General features: G+C 48.2%; 1 pseudogene across 3 annotated transcripts in view; it reads left to right on the top strand.

Annotated features, from left to right (window-relative positions):
* The window catches only part of LOC144768055 (epidermal differentiation-specific protein pseudogene), a 151,152-nt pseudogene that overhangs the window by 38,240 nt on the left and 85,098 nt on the right, over positions 1-27,814 (top strand). The window contains exon 1 of one of the 3 annotated variants that reach the window (XR_013598451.1): positions 12,364-12,387. The exons of the other annotated variants lie outside the window; for them this stretch is intronic. The product of XR_013598451.1 is annotated as an epidermal differentiation-specific protein pseudogene, transcript variant X5 (transcript). Of the gene's footprint in view, positions 1-12,363; positions 12,388-27,814 lie in introns of those variants that run through there. 3 annotated transcript variants of the gene reach the window in all.

Genomic DNA, 27,814 nt, shown 5'->3' with positions numbered 1-27,814 from the left:
ACAAACTTCCCCGGCCTACTGATGGCAGGGACCCTGTAATGAATGAACCACCACCTATGATAGCCTGCGGGCAGACTAAGCCCAACCTTTGACTTCACCATCCAGTGTTACTTATAACGGCTGGATTGGTACCAGTGGCGTAACAATCGCCCGCATCCCCTGCAGTACGGCGGGTCGCAGGCCTGAGAGCTCTAGACTGGCACGGAGAATGGGAGGGGGGCCCCCTCCATGTAGTTTGCAGGGGGGCCCCCTCATGTTTCGTTACGCCACTGACTGTTGTCACTGCTGCACTTGTATGTTAAACTGGTATTATTGAGGCAAAAGCTTTGCAGAGACTGTAGGATGTGTAAAAAAGTCAAAATAATAAAGTATCAGAAAATGTACCTCACATTAGGCTGCAGCCTTTCTTTGCTGCATAATTTAGCCAACACTTCAGCATCATTTTGTCCTCCATTGCTGCATAATTGCAGTGGCCCCAAAGCCGGCAGCACATGTTAAACGTACTTGTGCATATAGCAGAGATGCCTGCACGTTCCTGAGACCCGCAATCCTAAAAGAATAACAATAAACTAAAAAAAAACTGTAGCCCACTTTTCACGAAGTGCAAATTACACAGACCTTTTGCAGGCAACTCCCATAAAGTAAGGAACACCCCTCTCTTGTGTGCATCAAATATATTCTAAAACACACTGGTTCAGGGACCCCTTTCTGTAGCTGCATAACATCCTTTCTGTCTGACAGCAAAGGAGCCTCTGATAATTAGATCTATGAAGCTGGTTTTACAGGAGCTCACGATTTGCAGGTGACTCTCAGTTTGTGATATAATAGTTTAATTCTGCTTTAGTCAGTTACTCCTATAATCAGGGGCCCATCTGGTTTTACCACGTGTGCACTTGCTTAACGTCTCGCTGACATCTGCATGTACTGCAGTGTTCACTTAACTATTTCCAGTCAGTGCTTTGTGTACTTTTCTAGGCACACATTTTGTGCAGCAATTCAGGATTAATCTTAATGTCCTATCCAGTCATTTAAACCCTGCACCCAGCAACAAGGCCTAAAAGACACTGGAGCTGAGGTGGCATCACCTGGCCTCTTGGGAGGTGCTTCTCTTACCCCCTGCCAGCCCACCATAGACTGGAGTGAGAATTCACAATGGCCATAAAATCACCTCTCCTTTCAGCCTCCCCATGTAGGCCCATGCCTATTCACACCCTCCCCACTGCCCCCATAACCTGAAGGTGATGACCCGGCAGGGGCTAACACTGCTTCTGGCCAGGCAGGCCCCACGAGGCAGGGTCCCCAGACCAGAATGCTCGAAAGGCCAGAGCAACATCGAGCTCCCAGCCTCAAAATACAGAGGGTCAGGAGAGAGCCCAGGATGCTGGCGCCTCATTACACTGGCCTGGTGAAGACAGTTGACAGAGGCTCAAAAAAACGTCCCATAGGTGCCCCTGAAGCACCGGCCCGTCGCCCCATGCCCGACTGATCGCCTTTCCAATCTGACGCTGTCACTAAATGAGGTGTAAATCACACCTCACACTCTAGCAGCAGGGCCACTAATTGATTGCTCCCACAGTGTTGCTGTGCAGGCCAATGCCCCAAGACACGGAGGGGAAGGGGGAGGAGGTCGTGTCAACTGCAGACGCTTTCCTTAATGTGCCTCACACAGGGCTGGACGATCACGCGATAATTTTTTAATTCGCACCAATCCTGACGTCCTGGGAAGCATTTGTTAAAATACAGAAGTAGGGGAACGGACTGTGTTAATTTTAAAAGGTAGGGGCACGCCGTGCCCTTCCGTCCCCGCCCACTTCTACCACTGATCTATATCTATATCTATACTACTATATTAAAGGAGAAACTTGCAGGCTTTGAGGCAAGTAGACGCGGGAACCACTGCGCCAATATACACACCCGATACACCGTAGAAATCGGCAGGGTGTGTAGATGGTTATAGGCTATATAAACTTAAAAAAAACCCATTATTTAAAAAAATTAATAAAAAAAAATAGTCCCCCCAAAGTAGCGCCGGCCGCAACGGCGTCAGAGGACCGACGGACATGGCGCGGGGGAGGAGCGGTCACGTGAGCAGCAGCGGACAGGCCAGCGGCGGTGAGAGACCTGCACCCACAAAGTGACAGAGGCGGTGCTTTCATTATGCCTCCCTTCGCTCTATCCTTTTTCTCCTTTTCTGTATCTACCTCTCCTCGGCTCTTCTCTCCCCCCTCCCTCTTTGCCTCCCCATATCCCTCTTTCCTCGCCTTGTCTATTTCCCCCATCTCCTCTCCCTACCCCCAGCCTGCTAACAGCACTTTATAGCTGTCATCAATTAGTGCGGCAAGTGCTGAATTCAATTCAATTCAGAAAGCTTTTATTCGATTTGTACATACAAATCATACAAGCATAGTAAAATACACAGTTAAAACTTTAAAAATCACCATATGAACATATGTAGGAAAGGAGGTGGGAAGCTGTGCAAAGGCTAGTGGGCAACAATTAAAAAAGTGATCTTGCATATTTAAATCAACATACTGTTACAAAATACAAGACACTCATAAATGGACAGACAGGAAATCGGTAGGGTTTACTTGGTAGACATTTCCTGGCAGCTGTACATATCGTTTAAATAATCATAACACACTGTGGACATCAACAAATAAGAATAACCTTGGTTAAAAAAAATTGTTATAAAATTTGGAAACTCGTATATACAGACAGGAATATATATATAAAAAAGAAAAATAATAGCAGCATAATACAATTCCTGGCAGCTGTATAACATAACATAGGTACAGACAGGTAAGGATAAGAAATGTTATAGTACAATACTTTTCCTGGCAGCTGTACACTTCAAAATAAAAGTGGCCAAAAAAAAGCAAATCTCCTCATTCTCTAATGAGGATAGAAGTATCAGTGCAGTTTCTGTAGTACGAATATTATATTTTTTGAAGATCGGTTTGAGGTATTTTAACCTAAAAGAATGGAAAAATTTACAAAAAAGTAAAAAGTGGCAACTACTTTGGCGAGAAGTACTGTCACACGGGCAGGGTGTCTCTGATCTGGCTCTTGTGTTTGGAAATGCAACCAAATGGTGGACAATACCCAGTCTGACGCGTGTCAAAACATACTGATGAGTGGGACGAGTCACAAACACTAGGTAGGGTTGGAGCCCTGGAATTAGATTCAGGTTTTTATAAAATTTCACAGTAGTAAGATCATCAGAAATTTTATTTCGTTCTGCCTTTTGAAAATTTAGAAACGTTGTCTTAATTTCTTTTTTTGAAATAGAAACAACCTCTTCTGGCTCAAGATACACATCAATATTAAAAAGAAGGAGATACCAATGATGGATGTATCTCAACCACTGTATACGTGAAGAATGGTGCAAACCTATACAGTCAAGAATAATATCTTGAGTGAATCGAGTCTCTGGCTTAGCCCAAATAGAGCGCCACAATAAAAGTGGCCGGACTGCTGCTAAGTCAGAAATGAACTCGACCCCGACCTCTTCATGAATCAATTGAACAGAGGCAGAAGGGGGAACGCATAACAACCTCCTTAGAAACTTGTTTTCCTCCTTCTGCAGGGATATACCCTCGCTGTGGCCCCATACACCTGCCCCGTACAGTGCTGAGGAGACACAACAAACGTTATATATGTTCATCATGTCTAAAATGCTTCGTGAGCCAAGTTTAGAGGCAAATCGAAAAATACTGCTGGTAGACCGCAGCATTTTTAGCCTAACTGAATCAAATTCCGAGGTCCAAGTCCCACTATTATTATATGTAATTCCTAAATAACAGAAGGACTTAACATGGGTCAATTTTTCCTTATCCAGGAAAAAGGAATGCTTAGACTGCTTTACTGCCTGACCACATGACATAACATATGTCTTAGTTTTGTTCACTCGAAGCCTCCTACCTTGGATAAACTGCATAAAATTATCAATTAAGCGCTGGAGGCCAATCTGTGTTCGAGATAAGAGTACCGCGTCATCCGCATAAAGTAACAGCGGGACGGGTTTACCACTGATCAGGGGGGCATCTGCTGGGATGTCCACCAAGCAACGGTCGACATCATTGATAAAAAGGGAGAATAAAAGCGGGGCCAAAACGCATCCCTGGCGTATGCCCCGAGACACTTTGAAAAACGGGGTACATTCGCCTAGGGTACCATAGCGGACTTTACAGGAGAGTTTTTCATAAAGTCTAGCTAAGAAGTGAACAATTTCCCTCGGTGCCCCGGCATCAAGCAAAACCTCCCAAAGAATAGCGTGGTTAACCAAATCAAAAGCACTACTCAAATCAGCAAAACATAAAAAGAGGTTGCCATTTTTAGCCACAGTATATTTATTAATTAAAAGGTCCAAATTTACACATTGATCCAATGTGCCCAAACCTTTCCGGAAGCCATATTGGACTCTAGTTAAAATATTAGAATCAGTTGCCCAATCTTCTAGCCTTTTGAGCAAAATCCTACTCATTACCTTTACAGAGGCGTCCAATAATGAAATTGGCCGATAATTGGAGGCCTCTGATTTATTACCTTTCTTATGTAAAGGGACGATAACCGATTGACCCCAAGTAGAAGGAAAATTAGTTTCTGCCGCACAATTAAATATCCTCGCCAGGATGGGAGCCCACAGCACTGGTTCATCTTTGTATAAATCAAGCGGGACCCCATCAGGGCCAGGAGCCTTGCCTCCCTTACTAATGGAAATTCCCTCATGGCTTTCTTCTAATGTTATTCCCAACGGGAGGGGTAGCCAAGGGGTAGACTCAGGTGACGATGGCACAAGGGATAACCCTTCTGGATTAAAGATATTTGAGAAGTGGCTAACCCAATCGCTGCACGCCACATAAGATGTTAGTTCTGGGACATCTTCTTTATTGAGAAAAGGGCTGTTAATTGTATCCCAATAAAGTTTGCAGTTTTTGGTCTCGGCTGCTTCCTTCAGCTTTTCCCACGCTTCAGACTGCAGTACCCTTTTCCTATTGACAATTGCTATTTTATATCTGGCCCTAAGATATTGAATGTCCTCTTTAACACGTGGTTTGGTACCTAAAGCTTTCTTTAATTCTCTAAGGGCGACTATACAGGTCTTATCAAACCACCCCTGCTTTAGACCACTATTGGATGACGGGGCCTTAGTAAAAATGCCATCAATAATACTGTTCATAGAGACAAAATGGACTAGTAAGCAACCTGGGTCACAGTCATTGTCTAGACAAGAACTGATTTGGTTCTTACAGCTAGTAAGGACCTCCTTCTGCTTAGCCTTAGAATTAGATCCAGTCCATTTAATCCTTAGACCCTTCGGTCTTATAGGTACTAAGTTAGTAGAGCATTTTTCACCTGAATCTGTCGTGGTACCATGCCCTAGGAGGGTTACACGAATGCTGTTATGGTCACTGAGACTTTCTTCTTGTACATACAAATTGGTAAAGTCTCCACTACTAGACAAAAGAATATGATCTATAAATGATCCTGCATCTCTTCCTGTAAATGTAGGACATGTTATTGCCTGATTATTTATGTTACAGTTTAACAGGGTCATGTCTAGAGTGATTAGCATGTTATTTAGTGTAGTACCATAACTACAATGTTGGAAGTGAGGAGAATCCACCCTCACTCCCAGACCCCCCCATTGACTACTCATAGCTGCTCCAAAGCCACACATATTCCCATTAGACAGATGGCAGGGCTGCAAATTAAAATCCCCTGCCCAAACAACCTCAGCCTTTCTATTCGAAATACCCAAGGCCTTAACAATTTCCTTTTCTAGAGGCGGTAGGATATCTCCTCTGGTGGCATCAAAAATGTTGTTGTAAAAATTTACTACAACTAAATCAATGCTCTTCCTACACTCCACCCTTATAACTTGACTGTGGGTCCCAACTGTCGTGCTACTTTTAACCGTACAATCACGCAGCTTAGTGGACAAAAGCATCAAAAGACCCCCCTTAGCCCTGCCCGAGCTAGATTTGGTGGCTTTAAGGCAGTGGGATGCGTACCCTTCAATATTAATGAGGTCCAGGCACCACGTTTCCTGCAACAAAATTAGGTCCAAACCCTCCCCAATGAATCTGGTCCAGAAGGGCGTACCTATTTTACTGGCGAGGCCAGCAATGTTCCAGGAAATAAGTGAAAGTCCTGCTGGTTTGCCAGGATCACCAACAATGCTCAACTCTGGCTCGATTAGATGTGGTAGAATTGGACCATCTTCCCCGAGATTGGTATCTAAGCCCAATCTGGGGGTAACAGTAGGTGAACATCCACCAGGGCTGTCCCTATTTTCTATATACGAAAGGGATGTTGGTAATGACACTGTTGGGAATTCAGGTGGTGTGGGGGAAGATATGACTGAAGGGACACATTCCATATCTAAATTAAACGTAGGGATGTTTGAATCTAAATCTTTAGTAGAGCTAAGTCAATCTACCTCGTCTAACACAGCATATCTGTTAGGATGGGCAAATTGTGAGTACGAGGGATCTTGGGAAAGGGGCAAGTCCTGCCATGATTGTTGCCATTGGGGTTTGACTGGTTGTAGGGGCTGACAAGGTTGTTGCCACTGATGGGCAGACTGATATAAAGGTGGTGGAAAATGGGGGGGTAGTTGCCATTGGGGATTAACCTGGTGTGGGGGAAAAGATGAAACATGTGATGGCTGCTGCTGAAAACTGGCATAATGTGGAAAGAAAGAAGAAAGGTGTGGTGGTTGCTGCCAAGGTTTAGTGGTATGTTGCGGAGGATACACAGATCCTCTATTACTTGAACTAGTAAAACTAAGTGGATTTGGTCTTGAGGGCACCGGTAGAAAATAAGACAAAGGGAGTGGGTTGATTTGTGTAGCAGGACCACTGTTAGGAGCATTACATATGTAACTGGCTGCCCCTATATCCCTAAAATTAACTGTAATTACATCCCCAACTATTGTTTTCTTGCTTCTGCCCACCCAGTCCCCTCTACGCACGGTAAGAATTTCACCGTTCATATTATTGGGTAGAGGTTTATGTAAGTGGAGCCACTGAGCGCATTTATTTCTTAGCTCAGCAAAGGTTTCTTTTGCTCCCTCCTTCAGTGGGGGAACAGCTGTCAGCACGACCACAAAAGGGGAGACTTCTGGTGGCAGATTAATTGACTTAAAACGTGCCTGCTTTGGTTTAAAACCATTGGTCTTATTTATAGGGGGAGGTACTAAAGGGGTATTAGATTTACCTACAACATCTTTTACTTGAGGAGTGATGGTTTTGTTGGCAGCGGCAGAGTGTTGGTGAATCGGAATAGAACCCACGGCCTTCGGAATGGATGAAGCTGTGGGTTGAACATGATTATTCCCTGTTTGCGACAAATGAGTTAAAGCTGGATTCCCGGGAACAGTAATTACCTGTGCATTATTTAATACATCATTAGAAAGCTGGACGCAAGATAAACATTTAGGGGCTGCTTCTGTGGACCCTTGTGGCTGAACAGGCCCTGGCCCGTTCGTCTTATTTGGCCACTTCGAGTGCATTAAAGACGTGAGCCTATCGAGTTTTGAGATTAAGGGCTTGATTTGTGCTGCTATTGTGGCTTCAAGATCCAATTTTAGATCTGTTACCATATTTTGCACCCAACAGGGTATACCTGGCGCCAGTTGCGGGGTAGGTGATATCAAATTATGGTTCCTAACTGCAACTTTTACTTTGTTTTTACTCTTAGTTGGAACTTTTGGGGGATTGATAACCCTCCCCCCAGAATCTATAAGTATAGGTGCCGTTTCCATATCAGCTAACCCACCCAAACTCGGATCCGCTTTACTAGGTGATTGACAAGCTTCTAGATCTGGAGTAGCCTCCAGATCAACGAAAGACGGATCTGAGTCTGATAGTGCGACTGATAAATCAACAGCATTCGGTACAGTCGGAGCACTAGTAGAAGGTAAGGTTAAGGGTAAAGAACAATTGTTCAGTAACTGCTGGGCGGGTGATTTGGCATTTGCAAGAGAACCCAAGGACGAGCGCTTTGCGTTCGCAAGATCCATGGAAACTCTTTTTTCCAATAAAACAATGCTTTTATCAATAGTCTCATTCACCCGTGAAATAAAAAGGTCTATGGGTCCAGTCACCTGTGCTACTGCCGTAGCTTTTTTTGTACAACTTCTAGTTCTGTTGCGCATAGCCGACATCTGTGGCGCAAGGACAGTAGAAGATGGTGATGTAGCTGGAAGGCGGCCACTGATGATACGATACACAAATAGAAAACACGATTCCGCCTACCTTAGCAATTAGTTGGTTAGGGGCAATAAGGCAGGGGTTCAGGGCCAGGGCCGTCCTCTGCCGTCCTTGAACGGCCTTAAACGGCCCGCTCTTTGCCCGGTCTTCGCCCCGGCCGTTGCCCCGCGCGCGTCCCGCGTGCGCGTTGCTGTAGCTACTTATCAAGGAGTGAGGGAGGAGAAGGGGGCGGGAAGAGGACCAGCTGCGGCCGATCAGCGCCGCTGAGCACGCTGGTCCTCGCAGTCCCGCCTCTGTTCCTGGGGTCGGCAGCAGAGTCCCTCGATGCGCGTTGGTGCCCAGGTGCACAAGTAGAAGCCCAGGAGTTGGCTCTTTAACAAGGTCGCAAGCCTACGAGCGGCACCCGCGAAGCGGGGGCCGCGAGGCGTGGCAAAGTGGCCGGACAGGCACAGGAAGCAGACAAGGAAGCTGGCAATACACCTTCGGCAGGGTCAGTGGTGAGTCCCAGGAAAGACTCTCTCCGCGCTGATTTTAACTGCAGGAGGAGGGGGCGGGAAGAGGACCAGCTGCGGCCGATCAGCGCCGCTGAGCACGCTGGTCCTCGCAGTCCCGCCTCTGTTCCTGGGGTCGGCAGCAGAGTCCCTCGATGCGCGTTGGTGCCCAGGTGCACAAGTAGAAGCCCAGGAGTTGGCTCTTTAACAAGGTCGCAAGCCTACGAGCGGCTCCCGCGAAGCGGGGGCCGCGAGGCGTGGCAAAGTGGCCGGACAGGCACAGGAAGCAGACAAGGAAGCTGGCAATACACCTTCGGCAGGGTCAGTGGTGAGTCCCAGGAAAGACTCTCTCCGCGCTGATTTTAACTGCAGGAGGAGGGGGCGGGAAGAGGACCAGCTGCGGCCGATCAGCGCCGCTGAGCACGCTGGTCCTCGCAGTCCCGCCTCTGTTCCTGGGGTCGGCAGCAGAGTCCCTCGATGCGCGTTGGTGCCCAGGTGCACAAGCAGAAGCCCAGGAGTTGGCTCTTTAACAAGGTCGCAAGCCTACGAGCGGCACCCGCGAAGCGGGGGCCGCGAGGCGTGGCAAAGTGGCCGGACAGGCACAGGAAGCAGACAAGGAACCTGGCAATACACCTTCGGCAGGGTCAGTGGTGAGTCCCAGGAAAGACTCTCTCCGCGCTGATTTTAACTGCAGGAGGAGGGGGCGGGAAGAGGACCAGCTGCGGCCGATCAGCGCCGCTAAGCACGCTGGTCCTCGCAGTCCCACCTCTGTTCCTGGGGTCGGCAGCAGAGTCCCTCGATGCGCGTTGGTGCCCAGGTGCACAAGTAGAAGCCCAGGAGTTGGCTCTTTAACAAGGTCGCAAGCCTACGAGCGGCTCCCGCGAAGCGGGGGCCGCGAGGCGTGGCAAAGTGGCCGGACAGGCGCATTAAGCAGACAAGGAAGCTGGCAATACACCTTCGGCAGGGTCAGTGGTGAGTCCTGAATAAGTGCTGAATTATATCTCACTAATTAAACCACCTGTTGCCGCGCTCAGCGGCTGCAATTACACCCGAGGAAATAAGCCCGTGCAGAGAACATCAAAGTCTCTCCTTCCCAGTCTGAGCAACACAGCTGCTCAAGGAGGGGGCTTCGGGGGGACTGCACAGCGCTTAGAAGCAACAGGAGGACTGTGCGCAGCCACAGCTACCAGAAGACTCTGTGTCAGAACAGTGTCCGTCCTGTTCTGTCCCTGAACAAAAGAAGTCATTCTGGGAATTGTAGTTGTGTGTAAGGTCATCTGCACACTGTGGGCTTAAGTTTGAAACTACAATATGTTGCTGTGGTGAAGCATTGCCTGCAGTCTACAGTCTACAGACGACCTATAGCCTATAGACTATAGACTATAACTATAACTCAAAGACTCTGAAAGTCTCAGCTGAAAACTTGATCTGTCGTCCATCGATCTGCGACCTGCTGCTTGCCTACTACTACACGCAACCTGCGCCTGTAACCTGCGCCTGTAACCTGCGCCTGTAACCTGCGCCTGTAACCTGCGCCTGTAACCTGCGCCTGTAACCTGTGCCTGTAACCTGCGCCTGTAACCTGCGCCTGTAACCTGCACCTGTAACCTGCACCTGTAACCTGCGTCTGTAACCTGCGCCTGTAACCTGCACCTGTAACCTGTGCCTGTAACCTGCACCTGTAACCTGTGCCTGTAACCTGCACCTGTAACCTGCGCCTGTAACCTGCGCCTGTAACCTGCACCTGTAACCTGTGCCTGTAACCTGCACCTGTAACCTGTGCCTGTAACCTGCACCTGTAACCTGCGCCTGTAACCTGCACCTGTAACCTGTGCCTGTAACCTGCGCCTGTAACCTGCACCTGCAACTGTAACCTGCGCCTGTAACCTGCACCTGCAACTGTAACCTGCGCCTGCAACCTGCACCTGTAACCTGCGTCTGTAACCTGCGCCTGTAACCTGTGCCTGTAACCTGCGCCTGTAACCTGCACCTGCAACTGTAACCTGCGCCTGCAACCTGCACCTGTAACCTGCGCCTGTAACCTGCACCTGTAACCTGCACCTGTAACCTGCGCCTGTAACCTGCACCTGTAACCTGCACCTGTAACCTGCACCTGTAACCTGCGTCTGTAACCTGCGCCTGTAACCTGCGTCTGTAACCTGCGCCTGTAACCTGCGCCTGCAACCTGCGCCTGTAACCTGCGCCTGTAACCTGCACCTGTAACCTGCACCTGTAACCTGCGCCTGTAACCTGCACCTGTAACCTGCACCTGTAACCTGCACCTGTAACCTGCGCCTGTAACCTGCACCTGTAACCTGCACCTGTAACCTGCACCTGTAACCTGCACCTGTAACCTGCGCCTGTAACCTGCACCTGTAACCTGCGTCTGTAACCTGCGCCTGTAACCTGCACCTGTAACCTGCGTCTGTAACCTGCGCCTGTAACCTGCGCCTGCAACCTGCACCTGTAACCTGCGCCTGTAACCTGCACCTGTAACCTGCACCTGTAACCTGCGCCTGTAACCTGCGTCTGTAACCTGCGCCTGTAACCTGCACCTGTAACCTGCACCTGTAACCTGCGCCTGTAACCTGCACCTGTAACCTGCACCTGTAACCTGCGCCTGCAACCTGCACCTGTAACCTGCGCCTGTAACCTGCACCTGTAACCTGCGTCTGTAACCTGCACCTGTAACCTGCGCCTGTAACCTGCGCCTGTAACCTGCGCCTGTAACCTGCGCCTGTAACCTGCACCTGTAACCTGCACCTGTAACCTGCGCCTGTAACCTGCACCTGTAACCTGCACCTGTAACCTGCACCTGTAACCTGCACCTGTAACCTGCGCCTGCAACCTGCACCTGTAACCTGCGCCTGTAACCTGCACCTGTAACCTGCACCTGTAACCTGCACCTGTAACCTGCACCTGTAACCTGCGCCTGTAACCTGCGCCTGTAACCTGCACCTGTAACCTGCGCCTGTAACCTGCGCCTATAACCTGCGCCTGTAACCTGCACCTGTAACCTGCGCCTGTAACCTGCGTCTGTAACCTGCGCCTGTAACCTGCGCCTGTAACCTGCGTCTGTAACCTGCGCCTGTAACCTGCACCTGTAACCTGCGCCTGTAACCTGCGTCTGTAACCTGCGCCTGTAACCTGCGCCTGTAACCTGCACCTGTAACCTGCGCCTGTAACCTGCGCCTGTAACCTGCGATCTGTGATCAACTAGGAGGAGAGGTGAGGCGTGGTGGGTGCGAGGTGCCCAGCGAGCACGGAGGGGCTTCAGTCTTATCTCTTTTCTTTTCTCCGCTTATTGCTGCTGTTTGTAATACCACGAAAAACTACCACCCGCCACCCGCCACTCTCCTCCTCCCTCCGCCACCCGCCACCCGCCACTCTCCTCTACCCTCCTCCGTCCTTCGTCACTGCCACATCACTGTCACAGCCGTCGCCGCGGTAACTGCTAATCCTGCGGCGAGATTCACACTGACTCTTGTGTCTCCGGCGTGTCATCGCTGTGACAGTGGAGCTACAATAGTGGAGCTGCGCAATGGTGTGATGGAATGAAGCTGACGCCTGTCGACCGACGCTAGCTCGTGGAGTGCGGGTGAGGCAAAAGAACTCTAAGATCTGTAGAAAGCAATTAAGGAGAGCCGAGAGGATCGGCCACCCGATGCGACTGGCTTCAGGTTCGAACTATCCCTCATGGATGGGTGGATGCATGAATGAATGATGTACGGATGCAGGGTGGGTGGATGCATGAATGAATGATGTATGGATGGATGCATGGATGCATGCATGATGGGTGGATGCATGATGGATGGATGGGTGGATGCATGGATGCATGCATGATGGGTGGATGCATGATGGATGGGTGGATGCATGAATGAATGATGTATGGATGCAGGATGGGTGGGTGGATGGATGGGTAGATGCATGAATGAATGATGTATGGGTGCAGGATGGGTGGGTGGATGGATGGGTGGATGCATGAATGACTTATGGATGGATGCATGGATGCATGCATGATGGGTGGATGCATGATGGATGGATGGGTGGATGCATGAATGAATGATGCATGGATGCAGGATGGGTGGGTGGATGGATGGGTGGATGCATGAATGAATGATGTATGGATGCAGGATGGGTGGGTGGATGGATGGATGGGTGGATGCATGAATGAATGATGTATGGATGCAGGATGGGTGGGTGGATGGATGCATGAATGAATAATGTATGGATGCAGGATGGGTGGGTGGATGGATGGATGGGTGGATGCATGAATGAATGATGTATGGATGCAGGATGGGTGGATGCATGAATGATGTATGGATGGATGCATGGATGCATGATGGATGGGTGGATGCATGATGGATGGGTGGATGCATGATGGATGGGTGGATGCATGAATGAATGATGTATGGATGCAGGGTGGATGGATGGGTGGATGCATGAATGACTTATGGATGGATGCATGGATGCATGCATGATGGGAGGATGCATGATGGATGGATGGGTGGATGCATGAATGAATGATGTATGGATGCAGGATGGGTGGGTGGATGGGTGGGTGGATGCATGAATGATGTATGGGTGGATGCATGCATGACTTATGGATGGATGCATGCATGATGGGTTGATGCATGATGGATGGATGGATGGGTGGATGCATGAATGAATGATGTATGGATGCAGGATGGGTGGGTGGATGGATGGGTGGATGCATGAATGAATGATGTATGGATGCAGGATGGGTGGATGCATGAATAATGTATGGATGGATGCATGGATGCATGCATGATGGGTGGATGCATGATGGATGGATGGGTGGATGCATGAATGAATGATGTATGGATGGAGGATGGGTGGATGGATGGATGGATGGGTGGATGCATGAATGAATGATGTATGGATGCAGGATGGGTGGGTGGATGGGTGAATGCATGAATGAATGATGTATGGATGCAGGATGGGTGAGTGGGTGGATGGGTGGATGCATGCATGATGCATGGATGCATGATGGATGGATGGGTGGATGCATGAATGAATGATGTATGGATGCAGGATGGGTGGGTGGATGGATGGATGGATGGGTGGATGCATAAATGAATGATGTAGGGATGCAGGATGGGTGGGTGGATGGATGGGTGGATGCATGAATGATGTATGGATGGATGCATGGATGCATGCATGATGGGTGGATGCATGATGGATGGATGGGTGAATGCATGAATGAATGATGTATGGATGCAGGATGGGTGGGTGGATGGATGGGTGGATGCATGAATGATGTATGGATGGATGCATGGATGCATGCATGATGGGTGGATGCATGATGGATGGGTGGATGCATGAATGAATGATGTATGGATGCTGGGTGGGTGGGTGGATGGATGGGTGGATGCATGAATGAATGATGTATGGATGCAGGATGGGTGTATGGGTGGATGCATGAATGATGTATGGATGGATGCATGGATGCATGCATGATGGGTGGATGCATGATGGATGGGTGGATGCATGAATGAATGATGTATGGATGCAGCATGGGTGGGTGGATGGATGGGTGGAGGCATGAATGATGTATGGATGGATGCAAGGTGGTTCGGGCTCGCTCGCTGCGGTGCAATATGCAAATTAGTTTACGCCTCACCACTTTCAAATGTAATAAGGCAGAGTGCTGAACATGTAGGGGTAAAAAACATAAGACAGCTACCTCTACGTGGAGTGCATAACACCCAGATGCCCGAGGTGTAATTGTAATTGCATTTATAAAGTGCTTGCTACCCCAGACGAGGCGTTGAGGTTAGTGGTGGCTGATACAGGGCAGTGGTGGTATTTGTGTGTGTGTGGCAGGGAAGTGTTAGAAACAAGCATTTGCAATGCAATAGGTCTCGCATTAGGAAAGTTTGGGCTATTGGTATTGTAAATTACAAATTTTGTATTTATGTTTTGTATTTGAAAATAGCTAAATTAATAGCTTTGTCATTTACAATGCCAATAGTTATACCTTTCGCAAATGTGACACCTATAGCATTTGTAATGCAATATGTGTTGTATTTACGTGACTTACATGTATTGATATTACAAATAACAATGGCTTTTAATTTCTTTTCAATAATTAATACTTAAATAAAAGTTATTGTAATTTATAATGGCAATAGCTTAAAGTTTTGTAAATAACGTTTGTGAAGATTATGTTCAGTGTATTTTATTGTGACGAAAATCCAAGAACAGAAGTGACATATTAACATTTTTTTGTTACATCTATGCTACTATAATAATGGAGAAACTTGCAGGCTTTGAGGCAAGTAAACGCAGGAACCACTGCGCCAATCTACACACCCGATACACCGTAGAAATCGGCAGGGTGTGTAGATGGTTATAGGCTATATAAACCTTAAAAAAAAAACTTATTTAAAAAAATTATAAAAAAAAAAAATAGTCCCCCCAAAGTAGCGCCGGCCGCGACGTGCGTGCTCACGTCGAGGAGCGGCGTCAGAGCGGCGTCAGAGGACCGGCGGACATGGCGCGGGGGAGGAGTGGTCACGTGAGCAGCAGCGGACAGGCCAGCGGCGGTGAGAGACCAGCGGAGAGGCGGACATGGCGCGGGGGAGGAGCGGCGGCGGAGAGGCGGTGAGGAGCAGAGCGGCGAGGACCTGTCAACTCAGGAGCGGAGAATGAGGTAAGCAGGCGGGTGTCGGGCCAGGCGGGGGAAGGTGATTTACTAAAGGCAATGTCGGGGCAGGCAGGGGTTGGGGAAGAAGGGGGACGGGGACTAACACCTCCAGGCGAGGGTCGGGCCAGGCAGCAGCCGGGGGACAGGGCGGGCGGGGGCACGGGCTGCTGGCCAATGTCTGGGCAGGCGGGGGTAGGGGGAAGCCTGAAAGCACCCGGACAAGGTCGGGACGGGCTGCTAGTTCTATATATAAACAGAAACAAACACACCCATTTGCCCAGAAATCTCACCCCTGAAAGTAGAACCACTTGGAATATTTTAAGCTATATAGGCAGGGAGTAAGTCAATCGGAACTTGGGGAAAATCAGTGTGACGCAGGACTACACCAAGTATAAAGGACATAAAATACCTGTATCTAGGAAGGCTTTGAAGTATGACATTTTTAAAGGATCTCTAGTTGCAGTACACCTCCAAAGCAGACACAAGAACAGGGGTGTAGCAGCAATCCATTAGCAATGTAAGCCTCATGGAGAGAAGCACCAAAGACTGACATAAATGTGAAATAACTTTAAGATGCAGGATATGAATCTAATCAAGGTACATCAGCTACCACAGTCTTGATAAAAGTAGCCCAGTCCCTCTTTAACATGTTGACTTCTGTGAAACAGAAACACATATTAATGGACACACCAAATGTGGACAACATAGGTGACTGATGCACAGCACTCCTGCATACAGTGCAGTGACACACATTTGCATTTCCAAGCACCTATATGCAATGTGTCACTGCTCACCAGGAAATTATAGGCGTGAGGAGTCCCCAAATTACAATCACAGCCTTAAATGAGGATCCTTAGCCATTCATCACCTTCAAAAGACAGATGTTGCACAGGTGTAGAAAAGTTGGTTTCTGTTTGTGGTAACTTTTCCACATTGTTCCAGATTTCTGATGCACTTCTTTGACGTGATGTGCCCTAGGTCTCAGCCAATCAGGTTCCCAGGCCTGTGTTCTTTCCCAAAACTGTACACCCCATTTGGCACCTCTCTGGCCACATGTAAGTCCCTTGTTTGTAAAAGGTACCAATGGCACTGTGACCAGGAAAGGCCTCTAAGGGTTGCAGCACATTTTATGCCACCCTTAGAGGTCCTGTACCTTTACACACACTCACTGCCATTGCAGGCTGCATGCTTTGGTGCAGAGAAAAGTGAAGAGTTGACATGGCACACATACCTGTGTGCCATGCCTACAATACACTCCATATGGTATACGTAAGACACCCCTCTACCTGGGTGCACTATACCACTGTTGAGGGAAGTTGCTTGAGCACTATGCCTCTACAGTGTCTACGTCCATTCTTAGACATTGTAAGTGCAGTAAAGCAGTGAAGAGTATATGGTCTGGGAGTTTGTCATTACGACCTCCACAGCAGCATATTGGCTTTACTGAATTCTGGGATGTTTGGTGGCGAATCTCTCAGCATAATAAACCCACACTGATGCCAGTGTGGGATGTATTATACAATGCACTCAGACGGCAGCTTAGAGATGCCACCTGAAAAACAACCAGCTTCTGGTGGGTTCCTTGACTGGTAAACACCAGCCTGCCACCAGGAGACAAGATTCTGGACCCCTGGGGTGGGAGCCTTAGCTCACTGAGCCCAGAAACAAATCCGTTCCTGGGCAGAGGTGTCCACAACTCCCCCAGGTCCGGGCGAGCCATCTGTGGCTAGGGAGCTTCAAAGGCATTGCTGCCTTTGTAATGCCACCCCCAGCCTCTCCTGCTATCAGGAGCAGGCCCCCTTCCTTTCTAACCCCCTTTTCAGTGGGAAGAGAGGAGGGAAAAATTAGACATTATAGAAGGTGTGCCCACCTCTGCCAACCTCACCCCTCAGCTGGGGGAGGTGAAGTGAAGCCCAATCTTCAGTGCCCACCATCTTGCAGATGGCAAGTACTCTCCAATCAGGGTTAGGAATTTTGCCCACTCCCTCACGTGGGGTGAGCACGCCAAAGGTGTAGTCATCCTAAGGTCCTTTGCGCATTGGCCACTGTCCTCAAGACCCCTAAACTGTCCCCTAAATACAGTATTTAGGTGGCAGTCCTTAACCCAGAAGTCAGATTCCCGCATCCTACGAAAAAGAAGGACGAACGAAGATGCACAGCAGAGGAGACTGTAGAGAAGAACTGACTTGGCCCCCGCCCTACTGGCCTGCCTTCAGATCCTGTGCCAAAAGTTGCCTTGTGCTTCAGGCAGCTACCTTCAGAACCCCTGGCAGGACTGACTGTCTTTAACAAAGACTGGATCTCCTGTGAAAGACAGCTTTGTCCAAAAGAATCTACAAACAAAAACTCCGAGCCTGCTAAAGACAAAGAACCCCGACACCTGGAACCACCACTGCACCATCGACTACAGCCCGCGTCTGAGTGGCCCACTGGTCCCAGCAAGGTCCCCAAGCACTCCAGAGTCTGTGTCCACAATGGGTTGAGTGCTCCAGGACTCCCTGACGTCGCCTGCAGCCTCTGCACGGCGACCCCCCCAACCACTAGTGGCCTGATAAGGTGAAATCTGACCTCAATAGGCACCCCTGCATCCAGCTGTCCTGCACCCTGGAGAAGAGGACCTGAAGTGCACCTACGTCCCCACCCCCTCTTACTTACCTGTCCAGGTGTTGGTTCCTCCCGGAAGTCTTCCTGGACTGAGCCTGCAGCCAAAATCCAAAACCGGCAACTCCCTTTGAAAACAACATAGCACCCAATGACAAATCAGTACTCTGCACCTGGCCACCCCTGTGCCGCTGTGGGTGCACCTCATGTGCTAACTCAGATCCCCTTTGCCGTGAGCTTAACCCTAGGAGCTTTGCTCCCTCAGCCATGTGGCCTGCCCGAGAGCGGCCCCCAACCGATGGCCCCCTAACCCCATAGGCTAACATTGGGACTCAGCACTCTGAACCAGGCCGCCCTAGTACCGCTGAGGGTGTTTTTTTGCATGCATCCTTGACCCTGGGGGAACCCTTATTCTAACCTGAAAAACGAACCCCTCAAGACCGTATACTTATCTACAAACCGATAACCTCATTTTTCTCCATAGGTTTAAGGTTTAAGGTTTATTTTATTGTACAGTTAATAAAAACTCACAATTTTAAAACGTACAAATTTTAAAAAGTCAGTATCTTCTTTACAACAAGCAAAGTGCAATAACTCAAGTGTTTAAGAGTATAAAAGTCTCAGCTTAGGTTGCATAGGAATCAATGGGGTTTTCGTGGCCTTGATGCTTCCAAATTCGAAAACCATGATAGCCAGGGGTGTTTGCTTTGTTATTGTTTGTCTTTTGCTTGAGAAAGCCCTCTGAATTTTTCGTTTAGTCTTGTGGCCACTATATCAAAGTATTTTGTTGTTCTGCAGTTTAGCTGAGTTTCATCGGGATTAAAACAGAGCATCACGGCCTGCCTGCAGCTCGTTATGCCCTTCTGGTTCCATAGAGCCCGAAATAAGGAGCGCCTTATGTCCCGGAGATTTGTGCAAATGCAAATAATGTGTATAAGGTACTCTTTCCCAGAAAGACAGAGGCGGCATTGATTTGCGGGATTTTCCCTTATCCATGGTGTCAGGAGCGGAGCTATAGGAATTCTGCCCATGCGGATGTTAAGGAACTTATTTTTTGTCTTCTGTGTGAGGCCCGTCGTTAGGTACTCTTGTGGTTTTAGAGCACTGTAACCATTCAACACGACCCATCCGTGAGCTCTCTTGGCTAAGGTGGCTTTGTCCTCGATTGATGAAACCAACTTGGTGACTTTCGACACCACTTTTTTGAAGGTGCCAGGGTCAGTTGCCGACTCCCATAGGTCTGCAAGTCCTAAGATCTTCAGTGATTCCATTAAGTAGGTCCTTGCAGGTGAGTTGTCTCTGATGGTTAGTTCGGTCCAGAGGTGGGCGTTTAAGGATCCGTGGTCGGCATCTCTGATTTTCCGCCAGCCTTTTAGATATGCGCCTCTTCTCTCCACCGCTTGTTTCTGCAGGCCGAATTCGAGGCGAATTTGTGCGGGTGATGAGTTGGTGGGGAGATGAAATATTGCCCTGTACGCTCGACTGATGGTTTTATCTAGTGTTGTTGCATCTTTACCTTGCATGGACTCGCTACCATAGGTAAGCATGGGCTGTAAGCGAGCTCTTAATACCTGTAGGAGAGGGCCCAGTGACCGGTCAGGGAGTGCTTTCTGCAGAGGCTTTATCGATAGGTAGAATGTCGTGCCCTTTCGACGAATGGCCTCTAGTTGTTGTTTGAAGGAACCATTGCCGTCTATTGTGACGCCTAGGTATTTATAAGAGGCTACATGGTCTAACCTCTGTCCGTCCAGGAACTATGCGGGTTTCCGTTTTTTATGATAGTTTATTGTCATTACTTTTGTTTTGTTTAAGTTGATTGTTAATGAGTTGGTTTTTGAAAATGCATTGGTTTTGTCAAGGAGATGTTGGAGACCGACAGGGGACCGGCTGATGAGGACTAGGTCGTCTGCATAGAGGAGGTTTGAGAGCGTGATGTTACCTAGTCTTGGGGCATGAGATTTAACTGTCTCCAGTTCGCCAGGAAGGTCTGCGAGAAAGAGGTTGAACATCATGGGGGCTAGGACGCAGCCCTGTTTCAGACCTTTACTGGTCTTGATTTGTCTCGAGGCGCGAGCCAGAACCCAGTTTGATCCTGACCCAAGTGTCGGTGTATAGCATTACCAGCTGCTGTAAGAGTGGGCCTGGAATTCCCCATCTTTCCAACTTCCGCCAGAGTTTGTGCCGATCAACATGGTCGAATGCAGCGCTGTAGTCAATGAAGCACGTGAAGAGAGAGCTCTTGGAAGCTTTTGCTGCGTCGGACAAAAGAGTTAGCGCCATGATATTTGTCGAGGTGCCCTGGCCGCTGCGGAATCCGGTTTGGGTTGCTGGGATGATGTTATTTGCTGTGGCCCAAGATGTTAATTCCTCCAAAATGAGGCCTCCGTAGTATTTTGCCTCTGTATCGATTAAGGCTATAAGGCGGTAGCTATTTGGGTCGTTCCTGGCTCCCTTTTTGTAAATCGGGCTTATTATCGAGCCTCTCCAGGATGTTGGTATGTTTGCTGTTTCTCTTATTGCGTGGAATACTGGTGTCAGGATGTTGCACCAGAAGGCAGGGTCTTGTTTATATAGTATCGGCGGTATCCCGTTGGGACCGGGGGCCCCCTCAAGTTTGCCCTTTAGGATTAGTTTTCTTAACCTATCTGGTGTGTCCAGGAATGAATATTCTTCTCGAAATACGGTTGGGTCGAGTGTTGGTAATAGACATTTAGCCTCAGTTGGGGTTTGGTCCTCGGTTGGTTTCCACCTGCGGGCTTGATTCTCTTTGTGGTAAAATGTGCCGAGGTTGTCGGAGCTCTGGCACGCTGCATCTGACCTGTCTCCCCCTGTCAGCTCGACCGTTGCTGGGTCGTCTGTGTTGAAGTGGGCTGATAGATAGATAGCCCAGTCAGATTCCGAGATGTTGGAGTTGATGCCTTTGTGACCTGGTTGTTGGAGGCTATGAATGATCTTCCAGAAGCCGGAACTATTCTTCTGTTTGGAGTTGTGAAGGATTTTTACCCAGAGGTCCTCGTTTAGTTGCCTTTTTCTTTCCCAGGTCTTCTTTTTTAGCAGTGCTTTTAGCTTGCGGAGATTTTTTTGGGTGTCCTCGATGTTAGGGTGTTTTCGGACTTCTTTGAGAGTCTTTTTTATTTCTCGCTTTATGTTTTTTGTCTCTGCAGTTGTTATTTTGCCATGTGTGATCCTGGCGGCGTTGTTGCCTTTTTGAGTTTTTATCTCTGTTGCGTGTTTGGCTCCTAATTCCGTTACGAAGTCTACCCAGGCGTCAAGTGGGTTATTGTTTGAGCTGGATATCTGGTGTATAATTATTTTAGCGCTATTTAGAAGTTTCTCAGGCTCGGTGGGCTTGCATCCTATTCTTCTGTAGTTGATGGTATGTTCTGTGGCGATGTATCTTCTTGCAGCTGCTTCGTTCACACAGGTCAGTCCAAGATTGGTTTCTAGCGGCAGGTGGTCACTTTGGGTGCTTTCTCCTATCTTGAATGAGCTTATTTTCTCGTATAGTGGAAGTGATGCAAGCATGAAGTCAAGGTGTGAAGTAGTGCTTGATGAGAAATATGTTGGTGCTGGAGCGATGTCCTCTATGAGTCGACCGTTGAGCACTCTTAGGTTAAATTGCTCAAGATCTTGTACTAACTGGGTTGAGGTTTTGGTGTATTTGTTTCGAGTGGGGATAGATTGGCTTGGGATTTTCCAGATGGTGTCCATTTCCTATGTCATTTCGTCTATGGTTTTGTCTCCAAAGAGGTTGAGGTTGAAGTCTCCTGCCACTAGTATGTTCTCCATGTCCCCATCGACCATGAGCCTTGTCAGTTTTTTGACAAGTTCCCTTGACCCAGATTTCTTGTGCTTCAGATGAATGTATGTGTTTATGACATGTAGCTGTTGAGTGGCCTGTTCGTTTTTGACTGTGAATGATATGAACTGTATTTCATTTGGCGGGGTGATGTTTACTCTTTTTACTTCCTTGGTGCCAATGGTAGTTATTGAGGTGAGTATTGCAAGTCCCCCTGAGCTTCGGCCATATTGAGAACCTCTGGTTGCCGGATGGGTCAGAGTTGTGTAGCCTTGTAAAGGGATATCGTTTGGTTCCCATGTTTCCTGGAGGAGAATCAGGTCAAAACTATTTAAGTAATTTAATGTGTCTGGGTCCTCCAGTATGTCTGAAAGGCCATTAATGTTCCAACTGCATATTTTGATTTTTGTGAGGGGGGCCGTAGGGTCGGTTGTTAGGAATGACGCTTTTTGTCAGTTGGAATCACCTCCAGGTATAGTGCGTGTAATTATTAGACTACGTGGTGCTGATTGGTGAAAGGTGGGGTTGTGAAAAGACGATGAGTATTTATCCGACCCTGGGGAGTAGCTAAGTGCTCCTTTCAGTATTGATTTAGCCAGTTGGGTGCGTTCTTGTTTCCTTTCTTCGAGGAGCAGAGTAGGGTAGGCTGGCTTTTTTCCTGCTTCGAGCTTGATTCCCCACTGTGAGAATCTAGGAGATTCGTTCATAATTAAGTTTGCTGCCTCCCTTGATGACCATGTGGTCTTTGTTGTTTCGTTTCCTTGTGGGTGGGGGGCTGGTTGGAATTCAAGTGTTAGCAGATCCGTGGTTTTTATATTTTTTAATTTCTCTATTGAATTGGTTAGTTTTAAAATGTTGCCCCTGTTTAAAGTGTCCACTCTTCCTCTGGAGATGAATCGGGAATGAATAGGATTATGTCCGAGTCCTTTTCTCCGAGGGGAGGTGTTTGCTGGTGCGTTTGTTGCTTGGTTTGGATATTCCCATGTGGCTTGTGGATGTGTGAAGTTGTTGTTCCGCAATTGGATGTCACCTCCTCCGATTTCTCCTTCGTCTGGCTGCTTTCTGAGTTGGCGTCACTTGTTGATCGGCGGTTCTTTGTTGTTTCACTGGTACTGGTCGCATGTTTATTGCAGATGCATTTTTCTGAGAGATTTTTTGATATAACTTCAGTTTGAATTGGTTTGGGATCCTCTCGGGACTGTCTGCTTGCTTCCGAGGTTAGTTGTATTGTTGCTGCTTGACAGGCCCGTTGCCCTATTTGTTCCTGTTCTGGTGGATTTCTAGTTGCCGGATTGAGTGTTTGGCCGACAGGGTTCTGCTCTAAGTAGAGGCTGGGGGCCTTTTTTAAGAGTGTAAAGGATCCTGTTCCTACTACTGTTGGCATCTTTGTTTGCGATGGGTTTATAGGTGATAGTGGGAGATTTATAAGTTCCCTTTGATGCATACTATCACCTGGCAGCTCCTTATCCCTCGGTGTGATAAGATGACTGTACTCTTCTCTACTATCCGGTTTTGCTGTTTTCTGCCCTTTCTTTTTTGCTTTCGTCGGGCCCGGGCGTTAGGTGGGCTCTCCAGTAGCTCGGTTTGTCCTCTTTTGGGGATGTTCCGAGGGGGTTCTTCAGGTAAGCTTGTGATGGGTGGGGGCTGGCTCCACTGCATGCTTGTTTTTGTTTTGTGTGTGTCTTTGCTGTTTCCTGGTGCCCCTTTGATGTGGGGGGTGTCGGGCCTTCCCTCTGTTGATAGAAGTTTTGTTGTGGTTGGTTCTGTTTCGGTCTTATCGTGCCTTTCGATTGTTGGGGGAGGCTTTGTGATGTTTGTTTTTATGTCCTCCAAAAGGTTTTCCAACATTATGGGTATAGATGATAGTTTACCAATGATTGGCGAGCAGATGCAGTTGGTTCTTTCAATTTGATTTAGTTTAGCTGACTCCTGTCCTCTTTTTATGAGGCCGTTAAGGTCAGCTAGTTTTCTGTCGATCCCCATGGTGGCCTCTGCTAGGCTTTGTAAGACTGTCAGTTGTAGGTCAAGCTCATCTGATTGATACTGAAGTGCCGTTGATGATAGCTGTATTGAGTTGAGTAGGGTTACCCAGAAGGAGTTAAGGGGATCTCCGGTCCCCTCTGTGGGCAGATGGGAGCTTTCTTCGCTGTTGCCGTTGGTAGGTCCTGTAACGTTATATGTTGCCACTAGCTCACTCCATTCTTGGGATACCAGGAAGGTCATGTCCCTATCTGGGGAGCTTTGGTCCCCTCTTGCAATATTTGGTGACGAATTTGCATGGTCAGGTTTTGATCCCGGTGTGTCAGGAGCCACAGTGTGGCCTTGAGTTTTTTGTTCTAATTTTGGGTGGGCATAGGGTGCTTGGGGGGATGCTGGTTCTTGATTTGTTGTTGATTCTGCCACCCCTTGCTGTATGTGTAAGGCGGGGTTGATTGGAGATGGATGTTTTTTGATGCTATGAGGCCCCGGGGGCCCTTCCAGTTCTGGGGAGTGTTTCCTTGGTGTGTCCTCCTTTGGTGAGGGACTTATTTGGTTTGTTTCCTCATTTCGTCCGTCAATGCTTCCCTCGATTGGTTCCTCTGGTAAGGGGGCTTGGCTCGATGTGCCCTCTAGTTGCTCCTGCCTTCTGGTTTCTTTTGCCCCGTTGTCCCCTACGTCTGCTTCGCCTCCGTCATCCGTTCTTTCCCTTGGGGTCGGTGCCTTGTGTATTTCTGCTACTATGTAGCTTTTGGTTTGTGGCAAAGCGTTGTTTGCGTTAGTGGGTTGTAGTGGAGATTGGAGGCCTGTGATGGAAACATTTGAGGAGAAGATGACATTTCCTGGGTTTTTTAGAAAGGCAAATTTTGTGTACATTTTCGGCTGAAAGTTGTATTTTGTTTCCGTTTGCTGTCCCACTACGTTGATTAATTGGTGAGTGTTTTTCCTTTTGTTGCTTCTGGATTGTTCTGGAAGTAGGGTTAGGCTGTGATTGATGTCCTTATCGGATTGCAGACCACCGATTTGTGAACCGTCGGTAGTGCTGGTGTTGATTGCATTGGGGCTACTTTCCGGCTGGGTGATATCGCTAATTATTTTGTCTTTTTCTTTGATGTTATTTGGAGCTCGCTTGTTCTTTTCCGTTGACGCTGATCTTGTGGTTGTGTTGTTTCTTTTTCGTTTGGCTGGTTGTTTTGTTGGAGGTCTTCGTTCTCTTCCCGATCTCATAGTGATCCGATGAGTCCCTTCCAGGGGCACTTGAAATCTCACAGTTTCACTGTGTCTCCGTACCTCCGTGTCTATGTCACCGAGACTGTGCTGCTGCTGCTGCTGCTGTGGACCGCTGTTTTAGGTGCTTGTTGGCACTGCGGTGATTTGCGGTGGTTTGTAGTGACTAGTGCGCTTCCTGCTTGCCACTCCGCAACCGCTTCCGGGCAGTGACTCACTTGCTGTAGGTGGGCTGTGAGTGTAATGTGATGTGATCAGTAGGCTGTGGTCTTTCACCCTCTCCTGCAGCCACCGCTCTGCTACGTTTGCTCAGCCTTGGGGAGGTGGTGGAGGGGAGGGGAGGGGGGCTACTACCGGGAGCCTGCCTCCGGGAGCCTCAGCCTCCTACCTGTCGTCACCTCGCCCACTCTCCACACTTCTCTCGCTGACTGGTGGGTGTCTATGCTGGCAGTGGTCTAGTCTCTTCAATAATTCACCCGCCAGCCGTCAGAACACCAGTAGGGATCAGTTGGGGATCAGTTAATCATTTAATTGTTTTCGGATTTTATGGGGTGAGTATGGATGAAGAGTAAGGGTAGAGGTTGTCACGTACTCACTCTCGCCGCCGTAGTCACTCTCACCACCGCCAGTAGTCGTCAGGGTCGGAACCCGGTTGTTGCCAGCAATTCCATAGAACGGCAAGATGTTCTCTCAGCTGCCCGCCTTCACTCGCGGGCAGGTGGGTTGTGTCCCGTGTCCCGTATGCTGGGACCGGGACCGGGGCCGAGGGGCTGACTGGAGCAATCTGGAACAAAAAGGCGGTAGTGTCCCGGCGTGTTGGAGCAAAGCGCCGTAGCCCCGCGTTTGTCCTCTGTCCTCTGTTAGCCCCGCTGTTGCTCCGCGAAACCCCTTTGCCCCCCTTTTCCGGTGTATTCGGTGTACTCGGCACTCAGTAGTCGGCTTGTCGCTTAGCGCTTGGTGCTTGGCAGCTTGAAAGACCTCCGCACTCGATACTGGCTGCTTGATGGGTGGCGGCGGCGGCGTCCTGCTCGTCCTGCTCGCTGCAGCTTCTGACTGCTCAGACCGCTCCTCTCCTCTCCTCTCCTCTGGCTCTCTGCTGCTCTCTACAGGCTTGGGGATTGCATTGACTATTTCCCTCTGAAAAACGTATGTGTTGAGGATGTTTGTATATAATCATAAGAAACTTTGTTTTGATAAAAACTGTTTTACCTACCTTTTATCTAGGAAATGTCCCAGTGTGATATCCAGGCATATCACACTGAGTAGAAAAAGTAATCTAAAAAGTAGTATGAAAAGTGATCCAAAAGAAATTACAACTGTATTTGCATATTTTACAAACTGTAACAAAAGTCATTATTCATCCAGCTTGCTTGTTTATCAATCTGTCTTGAAAAGTAAAATTGTTCTTACCTGTACCAAGTCCTGCTTTGTTCTAAAAATACAATACAGCAAAGAAATATTTTTGTTACATACCATTGGTCTGAGTTCATTTTTTGAGTGTGTGACATAATTTCTTGCCTGAGTGTGTACGGTAAATGCTTAACACTACCCTCTGATAAAGTCTTACTGCTCACCAACACTACCACAAATAGAGAGTAAGGTATTATCTACTTTTACCTCTGCCTACCTTTGAGGATCCACTGGGCTCTGCACACTATACCTCACTATTGTATAGCATACACAGAGCCAGCTTCCTACAACAGCCAGCTTCACAACATTGGCTCTCTAAATACTGTTGCCTCAAAGATCATTCATCAGCACCAACACTCCCACAATCCTGGAAGAAGCTGAAAATGAACCCTCCAGGGAACACTACCTCTGATAGGCTGACCTCTCACCGCTTCACTAGCTCCACCTCCTCCTTCTCTATCCTTCCACCCATTGGATCCTCTCTGGGGCTTCCCCTTGAACAGTCTGCTTGGTTCACACTTCAGAAATATTAAACATACACACATACATCAATGTCTTAGGTCTGGGTTGTGCTGGATGAACTAAATGTACAACAAGTGTCTGGCAATAATGCAACTGGTGATACAGGTGTTTTAGCAAATGGTTTGCATCGTCCCATCACCGCCTTCAAAACTATGAAATAAAGCCTTCGGCAGACCAAGCGCCTGCTTGGTGGGGTACCCAGTGCAGGACCTAATAAAGGTCAAGGACGACTTTACCAGCTACACTCCAGCATTCGCTCATAACTATCAATATAAGTTATTAAAATGCTCATTTTATCTGTTGACATCGACTGTGGTCAGGTGTCTTGCGGAGTCAGTGTGTGCTCTCTGTTTTTATGAACAGGTGTCTTACTCTACATGTTGCCACCCAGCTGTTTTCAACTTATATTTAGCCTGCAGCTGTTTATTGAGATGTTATCCAGCTGGTGGGATATCACCTATCTGGTGTTTAGTTACTTCTGTTAAATACATTTTGGGGTTCAGTCCAAACCTGCAGTTTTGAGAGTACATCTGTGATAACTCTCAACCATACCATCACATGCTGGGTGGACACAGTGCCTGATGATGTGCGGAACAGAGCTATTTCAGATGAGCATGCAGTCATGGGTGGATATAGGAAAGCATCTAGAGTCATGCTTACAAGGCAAACTAGCATCACAGGTCCCCTGCACATTTAAGAGTGCATCTTACTCCTCTTGTAGAAAGAGCATCTGAACCTGGGTGGAATGTGCAGAATATGTGCGCAAAACAGCACGCCAATCGGAATACAGACGATTGGGTTTGCGTACTAAAACCCCTTTATGACAGTAACAAACATAATGTGACCAGCATGTATCAACATCACATTCATCACCACAAAGCAGCGCAGGACGGGAAGCACT

The sequence above is a fragment of the Lissotriton helveticus genome, chromosome 7 (genome assembly GCF_964261635.1).
Source record: "Lissotriton helveticus chromosome 7, aLisHel1.1, whole genome shotgun sequence".
NCBI classification, from domain to species: domain Eukaryota; kingdom Metazoa; phylum Chordata; class Amphibia; order Caudata; family Salamandridae; genus Lissotriton; species Lissotriton helveticus.
Note: the sequence above shows the minus strand (reverse complement) of the source record. Positions and strands in the feature narration are given on the sequence as shown.